An 8491-nucleotide genomic window follows, 5' to 3' on the forward strand; every position below is an offset into this window, starting at 1 on the left:
TGCAGCTGCAGTGGTAAATCTAGTCTGTAGTCGAGTTAGAGTCCACTTGAGAATTGTATCGTAAATAACATTGTATTGTTCGTCTTTGATTCTGTTTATTCTTAAACGTGAATCCAAGGCATTTGCCGCTATGTCTTAAAGTAATATTATAATGCTGTGCTTGTCCCAAGAGCTCCTTGTTGTGGAAGCGAAACAGCGTACCACACAGTACATAGCGTCGTCTTGCTTCTACAAATGGCAACACTGTCTGTAGGAGCATTATTATTTTTTATAGTAAGACAATCGCAGTTGTAGACGCGAAAAGTAGCACTCCACAGCGAAGAGCGGTTTCTATTTCTCAGGTGAAAGTTTCAATGAAATACTTATTTTAGTAATTCAGGTATTTTCTAAAGTTTTAAGGTTACAGTCAAGATAGACTGATAGCGAAAATAGTTTTATTTGAATAGTTACATCTAATTCTCGTAAACACAAGAAAATATAATTCGTTTCGGTTCTAAAGTTTACATGTATTTCACACCAACTGAAAATACAGATGCATTGGAAGCTAATCTTAGTAAATACCTACTGTTTGTATCTACGGTTCTTTTGCTAAAAATACCTCAAGCTACAGAAGTTTCTAGAATATGAAAATCCTGTAACAATAATATTATCGATAGACTGAATTCTGGTCTAGTATTGATAATGGTGAAAAATTAAATATGCTGTCAACGGTTTGAAACTCTACACAATAAAAGTTTCAATAGGATCCTTGTTTTCTTTGTTGCTTCTATTGACAAACGATGTCATTGGATTTGTTAGCTATAAGTGTTCAGAGAGTGAAAAATACCAACATTATTCCATTAATTTGTATTCCATGATTCTGCTAGTAAATGCATTCTTTTGTCTTTACATAAAATAAAAACTACTGAATTAGTATTACAGTATTCTCATCCTCATTCTCACTCGATTACAGCATTCGATCCGAAGATTTGTTCTAGAATATTGGGTGCTGCCCTATAGATTCCCACATACCATACAATATATATATTGAAACTACGTATTACGTCTATTCCCGTCGAGTTTTACATCAAACCTGTCAATGTAATCGGAAACTGTCGCTGTCACTTACCATCAATGAAACATCACCATGTGTTAGCATTAATGTTCGTTTACTCTTGGCAACACTCGGCATCACGTGCCAATCGTGCCATGAAGAAGACCTACCATCAACTCTTAGAGTAAGACTCCTGGAGTCTTGAAAGTGAGATGGCACTCTAGTGTAGAACGCTGTCTTGCTCCCACATTAACAACGCTTCAAGAAATGGTAGTAATCTCGTAATAGCAGTGTCGATGGGTATCAGTCCGCACAGTTATACCATGATTTACGTATTACAAGGGAGACAAAATGTTGTAAGATAATAAGTTTGTTATTTTATGGTACTGGCAGATTTCATTGGAGTTTACGTTGCTTGGCGATCATTGTGCAAATTGTAGAGCTGTAATATTAGATGATTATTTTGCAGTTTTAACAGCACCTTTTAACTAATATAGTTAGTGTATGTTGGCAAACTGGAATCAAAGTAGATTTTTTTACAAATTTTATGTAGAGTAAACAAATGACAGAATTTGAAACCCAAATATACAAAAACAGACGAAAAGAGTCGCAAGTCTTTTATATTTCGCATCTTGTTTATGACGCATAACATATCTTATGATCAACCAATTACGACAAAAGGAAATCATTTATAAAACAAGACTAATTTTAAAATGCGCATTTCGTCATTGACAGAATCAAAGTCACCTCTACAATGACGAAGGTTAACGTCATAAATATTCCGTAACTTTCATTTTTGATAGAGCCGCGCGTATTATATAGACAAGCAGAAAATCTCTGGGCGTCTGTTTATCCGGCGGGAATGACGTATGTGTCGATACGCGTGGGCTGACATACACAACGATGGCGATCACTATGTACCACCAGAAGTAAAGGCCTCCCCTGATCCCCGGAACTCCTTGTCCAACGGACAACGGAGAGGCGATTAACTGAGATAAGCGAGGTCTACGTAGACTGGTTGTGCTACGCTGAAATATAATATCGCCTGACCTTGCTACGAATAGTGCCCGCCTACGGATAGACTGATGATGCGTTTGCATGGTTCTACGCTTCACTTAACAGTATTAGAAATAATATTTTTTAAATTTGTTTTGTATAACAGCAGATGTGTTCATTAATTTAAATGCTATCTGAATTTGTTTATCGTAACGTCTTTTAAAACCTATCATGTCATAGTAAGGAACTGTCATAGATTAATTGGAATGTTGCATTTCGTGCCAAAGTCAATGTTACACAAAGCTTTGAATAAAACATATTCTTTACAAACAGAAATATGCATGGAAGTATTATAGTTGTTGACTCTAATTTAGTGGCGAAAATTGAAATACCATGAGCTGAAAATAGAACTGATACCGTAAACATCGCCACTTTTCACCTTCAGAAATATGAAATACGTTCGAAATCTATCATTTTATTTATATTTGGCATTGAGACCACCTTTCTACACGGGTTTCCAGATTTACCAACACTTCAACATCACAGGTGGGAAGTTGGGAACAGCGCAACGGCTCCCTATTTGGCGATGAGCACGATTCCCGAATCACTCCTTATTCATAGCGGACAGCAAATTTTATGATTAATGCAGTGTAATATATAATAAGTTTGTATACGTATATGAAATGGTATTTTGAATCATACAAGTGGGAAAATTAGGTCATATCGTGTTTACGCAGCGGTGACCATGGCCTGGACGTGTTCAAGTGCCTCGAGCTGCCACATAACGATTATATGATTGCTCATCATATACCTATATGTTGTATACAAACTTACTTGCACTTTTCTTTGTAACCTGTTGGAGAATTCTGTTGTTTTAACGTTCCAGTTCGTTACAGTTCTTGTAGGCCAGATGAAAAAATGAGTAGTCTTTATTTCACATAAAAGATGTAGTAGCATGTAGTTTTGTTTTAAATACTGCATATAAAATGGATATAAAAATCTTACTAAAATTTCTTCCTATTTCAATACCGTAGCGTAAGCACTGAAGATAAACAGACGTCAACAAAACTATAGCAATTCCTCAATCCACCGCAACATAAAGCAAGTTGAGATCGACTCCACAACGCAATAAATCTTACATCGAGAACTGAATTAATAAAAAGACTCTCAAAGAAACCGAGATCCCCTCATGAGTTGACAGCTCAAGACTTTTTGAAGAGAAGCCGGAAGCACGTCAGTGTAGGGACAGTAGGTGGCGCCACAATAGCGAAGTTGTCCGAGCGCCGAGAGACGCCAGCTCCCGCCACTTCCGCCCGGGAGATTTGCGCATAGAAATGGCAACATTACACATTGTTACACAAAACTTTTCTAGCGTAATGCCCTCTACCGGCGTACTTCACCCCGTAATTCTTCAGGCGCTTCCTGCAGCACAAGTTGTTCGATAAACAGAAAAGTTACTGCACTATTTTCTAAACATACGTTTTATTGTAAGTATCCTCGTGTAGTAACGAGTCGTCTGGCGAAACTTTATTCGCAGTCCGTATTATTATTTCGCTGCTGCTTTTCATCGACGAAATGCCTCTACTTTAATTTTACCAGATTAGTGATTGCTCAGATGTAATGACTGGAAAAACTACGAGTTATGGATTTAGTTCGTTCGTTTCCTAAATAATAGAACACTACTTAATAAAATATTTAGAGAAGAATATGAAACCGACAAACACGGGAAAGGAGAAAAGGAGAGCTAGTTGAACACCTCGCACACTGTGTGGTGCTAGACTGAACAATCTTTAAGGCAGTGGCTGTTGTTTCTTTTGAAAAATTGACTAAAAGAAAAAGAAGAAGAATGTATGTAATGTTCAGTATAAATTAATGTAGCAAGTATTAGCACGAGGAAAATAGAATAGCTCATAAGTTCGTCTCGAGACCACAATACCAAACCAGTTGGCAAATTGACAAAAACTATAAAATTAGTCAAATAGCGTGCGTTCAGATAATGCAATTTCACTTGAGCGGGCTGTTTGAACGTTCTGAATTTAGTGCAGTATTTGCACGAAAACATAAAACATGAGTGTCACTTGCTTCAAATGATTTGCACACATTTAACAATAACAAGCTATTCCGCTTGTCGCCAAACATTTATCAAGAATTTCGTGTGTTGGCAAAACATGTAATAATGGTTGACTTTGGCGCTTTTCTGCACATTATTGTCAAAGAAAAATATTGCAATTCCTTTTAGAATAATTACAGGATACTAAATTTTAATTGCTTAATACAGTTGTACGTCTTGCCACCGCAAACAAAAGCTATATTTTGCGACAAAGCGACGGCTTCTAGGACACCCACCTTCTCGAGATTGAATGTGGCTATCATCAGTCTCTTGATGATTAAACCTAATCACCGTTAAACGCCTTACTCGTTTGGTCGATTCATCGCGCACCGAAACACTAGAAATCAACCGCCGAACAAAATTTGACAGTTTTTTCTTCAGATACAGTAACCTCTGTTCCTTAAAGCGACATAGTTGCAGTCACCAGTCAACAAATATCGTCGGAAATACAAACGTCGGTAAAGTTAAACAGAGCGATCAAGAGCACACACGGGAGTGCCATCGCAAATGTTTGCCGTCCCGGTACCCACCTCGTTCTCACATACTGTTTGCTCTATTTGTTACGGTAATGGACAATTTAATTGCTACCATAAGGTCAAATATTGCTTGACTTTGACACGCTGTGAGAATTGTACGCACAGTTCTGTTATGTACATATTTGTTTTTTCGTCCGGGTAAGTTATGAAGTGTGATTAAAATTTAATGGGTTTTATGGAAATAATACATTGCTGTACTTAGTTTGTAGGTTTGGTAATTTCGAAAAATACGATATTCATATCTGAAGATTTAGTTTCTGTGAAATGAAAAGAAAATCGGGAACCTTTAACCAGTTTGATTGAAAATTTACTACCTGATCCGGTTGGACTGAGGTATGCTAGACTATGTATGGTTTTTAGGATTCCGTATCGAGAAGGTAAAACAAGATTCGTCTAGCCGTCTGTTGGTCTGTTCCGTTTGTTACCAGACTGTAGATACAGCCTGAACTGTTGCAACCAGACAGTTGAAATTTCCACATTTTAAGGTATTTGCAGTGATAAAAAAGTGTAAGTTATACATTTGTTGAGTGACTATAGCCTTTGGAAAAATGTTTTTCTTTAGCCTATTTGTACGGAACCCTACATATCGCGTATCCGATTCGGACTTGCCCAGGCATTTTCTAAATTAATTTAACTTGAAAAGCTAATACCATGGGCTTATGCAGTTTTACCATCCTTTACTAAAATTGTAGAAGTAAAGATCCATGAAACAAACAAAGTCCAACTTTACATAATTATACCTATCTACCAACCCTCATATTTTTAGCGTTAGCCGTTGACGTAACTTTTAATTCAAATTATAGTCATCCTCTAAGCGACGGTCGTTCAATAATACACTCGCCGCACGAAACATGTTCCAGATAATTATTAAACAGCATTAGCACAGACAAAACAATCAGAAACATTTACGAAAAATCCAAAACGTTGTAACGACCAAATTTTCTTCATTGAAAATTGAACCTTAAAGTTTTTTTAGCTAAAGTGGTGATTAGGTGCGTTGGTAGGGTTTTGTAGTGTTGTGTTTTAGTGTCTGGTAATATCGGTGGTTGTTGTAGGGTGCAATGCATAGATGGTGGCACGTGGCCCGCTCGTGGCGGGAGCCGGGCAGGAAGCGCGGGCATGCCGCGCGCCGCCCCCGCCTCGCGCCAGAAACAATACAATCGTGTAAATTGAAATAAATTGATGCACTCACGTCGTTTTGTTGTATAACTTTTTGCAGATCACTTAGATTTAATATTAATGTGTAATCACCGTAGAATGCTATTTTATTAATATTACGTGCGAGAATAATTACTAATATACTATCCCACAGTTGCAAAGGCTTCCTATAGTTTAGAATATATATTGTTATACATACTTTAATCTTACCATTCGAATTTTGCCAATGTGACCTACACTTAACAAGAAACAAAATCATAAAAAAACGGTTCTACCATTTTTTTTTAATATTCCGCTCATACCCAAGCAACCATTTCTCTAAAACATTGGTAACACGATCATACAGAAATAACAAACAATAACAATTAAAAGTCTCACGGGTGTAAAACATCTAGGGGTGGCACTCCCCCGCCCTCTGTGACTCGTCGCGCTAATTATGCAATCAGTTCTCACAATTACCTGTGACACTTTGACACCAACCCACAGTGCCCACACCCCTGCCTTATCTGCGGACACACGGAGTGCCGGATGGTAAACAATAGGACATTAAAGATATAAAGCTTGATTGTTTTCCATGAAAAAAATAAACAATTACTCAATTGGTTTTAGTAGCGGTTTTTTTTAAATTGTTTCCCTAAGACTTGCATAAGATTTTCAGGGTTTAAATTGATTTTTAACTGCAATTCAACTAGAAAACTCAAATATTTTTTGGAATAGTAGAAAGTTTCACAAAATGGATTTATTTTTTAAGAGGAAAAGCTTTTTCAAGGTTAAGCCTGGACGCACTGTTTGATTGTTAGTTGCTTTGATTCCTTGATTGTTGTTTTGCAAGGGACTTGTTCCACGCAAGATGCAAAATATATTTTTATAGCGCTAGAATCTTTCCGTGGATTGGTAATTTGTTTTAACAATAGATGGCGCTAGTGTTACGTTGTGGCACATTGTGGGGAGGAAAAACAAAAGATACCATCGACATTATTTTATCGTCGGCCAACTTTTATAATGTCTTTGTTTGTACTTTATAAATAATAAATATTATCATTACCTAAACAAGAATGCAATCAGTCCATGGTTTGTAGATCTAATTACTTGATTTAAATGTTAATTTTCTTTGTGTGGAGTAGCTAGTGGTAAACAGTGGTAATCAGCACTTGAGGCCACATGTATCGTGTTAGAAATATGTAGCTTATAAGATAACAACTAGGTACTTGTATGTGGGTGCGTCATGGCGTACACAAAACATCAATACAGTGTTCCTTGGACTACTATTGTTTTAGGAAGACGAAAAATAATATACTCGAGGCACATCTTAAATAAGAAAAAAGGCAATGTTAAGATCCGTTACTATAAATATAATTTATAACTGTCATAGGACCTTAAAAAATACAGAAAAGTACGAGGAAACTTTTTGGAAATAAAAATACTTCGGCGCTTCTTCATAAACGACATGGACATTATTCTACGCTTCTGCATAAACGACTCTACACTCTAGTAAACCAGATAAAAGCGGTTCTTATAGTGAAGAAGATCACAAAGAACTTGTATTTTTTTTTAACAAAACACAATAAATTTAATATTTTGAAACATACATTAAGCATCTTAATGTAATAGACTTTTGCTACTTAAGTGTGGTGTTTTATTTAGACTTACTTTTTTTATGGAAATAAACAGATTTAATTATTTATTTTTTTAGTGTCTTCTTGCATGTAACTTCGAAACCGTATGAAAATAGTTTGTGAGAAATTGAATACAATAATTCCGAGTTGTTCGTTCTCGTAGATGTTAATGTTAACAAAGATTATTCGTCAAACATAATGGCTGCGGCTTCTTCATACAGCCAAGGCTCATTAAATCCTGACCTGAAAGTGCTTATTGTTTGCATCAGCTCAGCAAGGGTGCGGATATCAAATGAATTATAATCGTAGGGGAGAAGTCAAACAGTTAATACTTACTATTTGTTTGAAATAAAAGGATTAAATTTTTTTTGGTATTTTAATTGGAGTAAGAAAACTGCGTAGTGAGCAGTTACTTTACGCGCACTTTCATGGAATATGTTTAAGTCAACGTAGATTGATAGCATAAAGCCGTTCATGTATATGCTGACTGAAGAAATGCTCCATAAAAAGGAAATAAACAATTTTATAATTTTAAAATTACACCTTAATTTGCCTGAAGAAATGATTTCATTTGAATACCCCATATAACAAATAATATAACAGGTAATTTCAAAATTTAATATTAAGATAGAAAAATTATTTTAATGAAACAACACAACTGTAATTATATCGAAATAACGACTCTTTACTTTGTGATTTGGAGATGACAAATACGCACCGGAAGCGATCCATTTCGGCGGGAAACGGTTCGCAGGAAGTCGATTCGGCGACCGCGAATGTTGTCGGCGCCGCTGTCACAATCCTACCCAGTTGATGCTCAGTGTTTTATATTAATTTTCTTTATTTATTATTTTCATTCATTTTTCCAAACAGTCTGGAAATAATTTATTCTAGAAGATAAATTGGAACCACGTCGAATGACGTCAATATATTTTATTTACTGCACACAACAATCGCTATAACTTGCATATGTGCAAGAATAACGTAAGTTGCTGCAATAATAAATTAAAATATAATGCACGAGGAATGTCCACATAAACTG

Source organism: Trichoplusia ni, chromosome 7 (genome assembly GCF_003590095.1).
Source record: "Trichoplusia ni isolate ovarian cell line Hi5 chromosome 7, tn1, whole genome shotgun sequence".
NCBI lineage: Eukaryota > Metazoa > Arthropoda > Insecta > Lepidoptera > Noctuidae > Trichoplusia > Trichoplusia ni.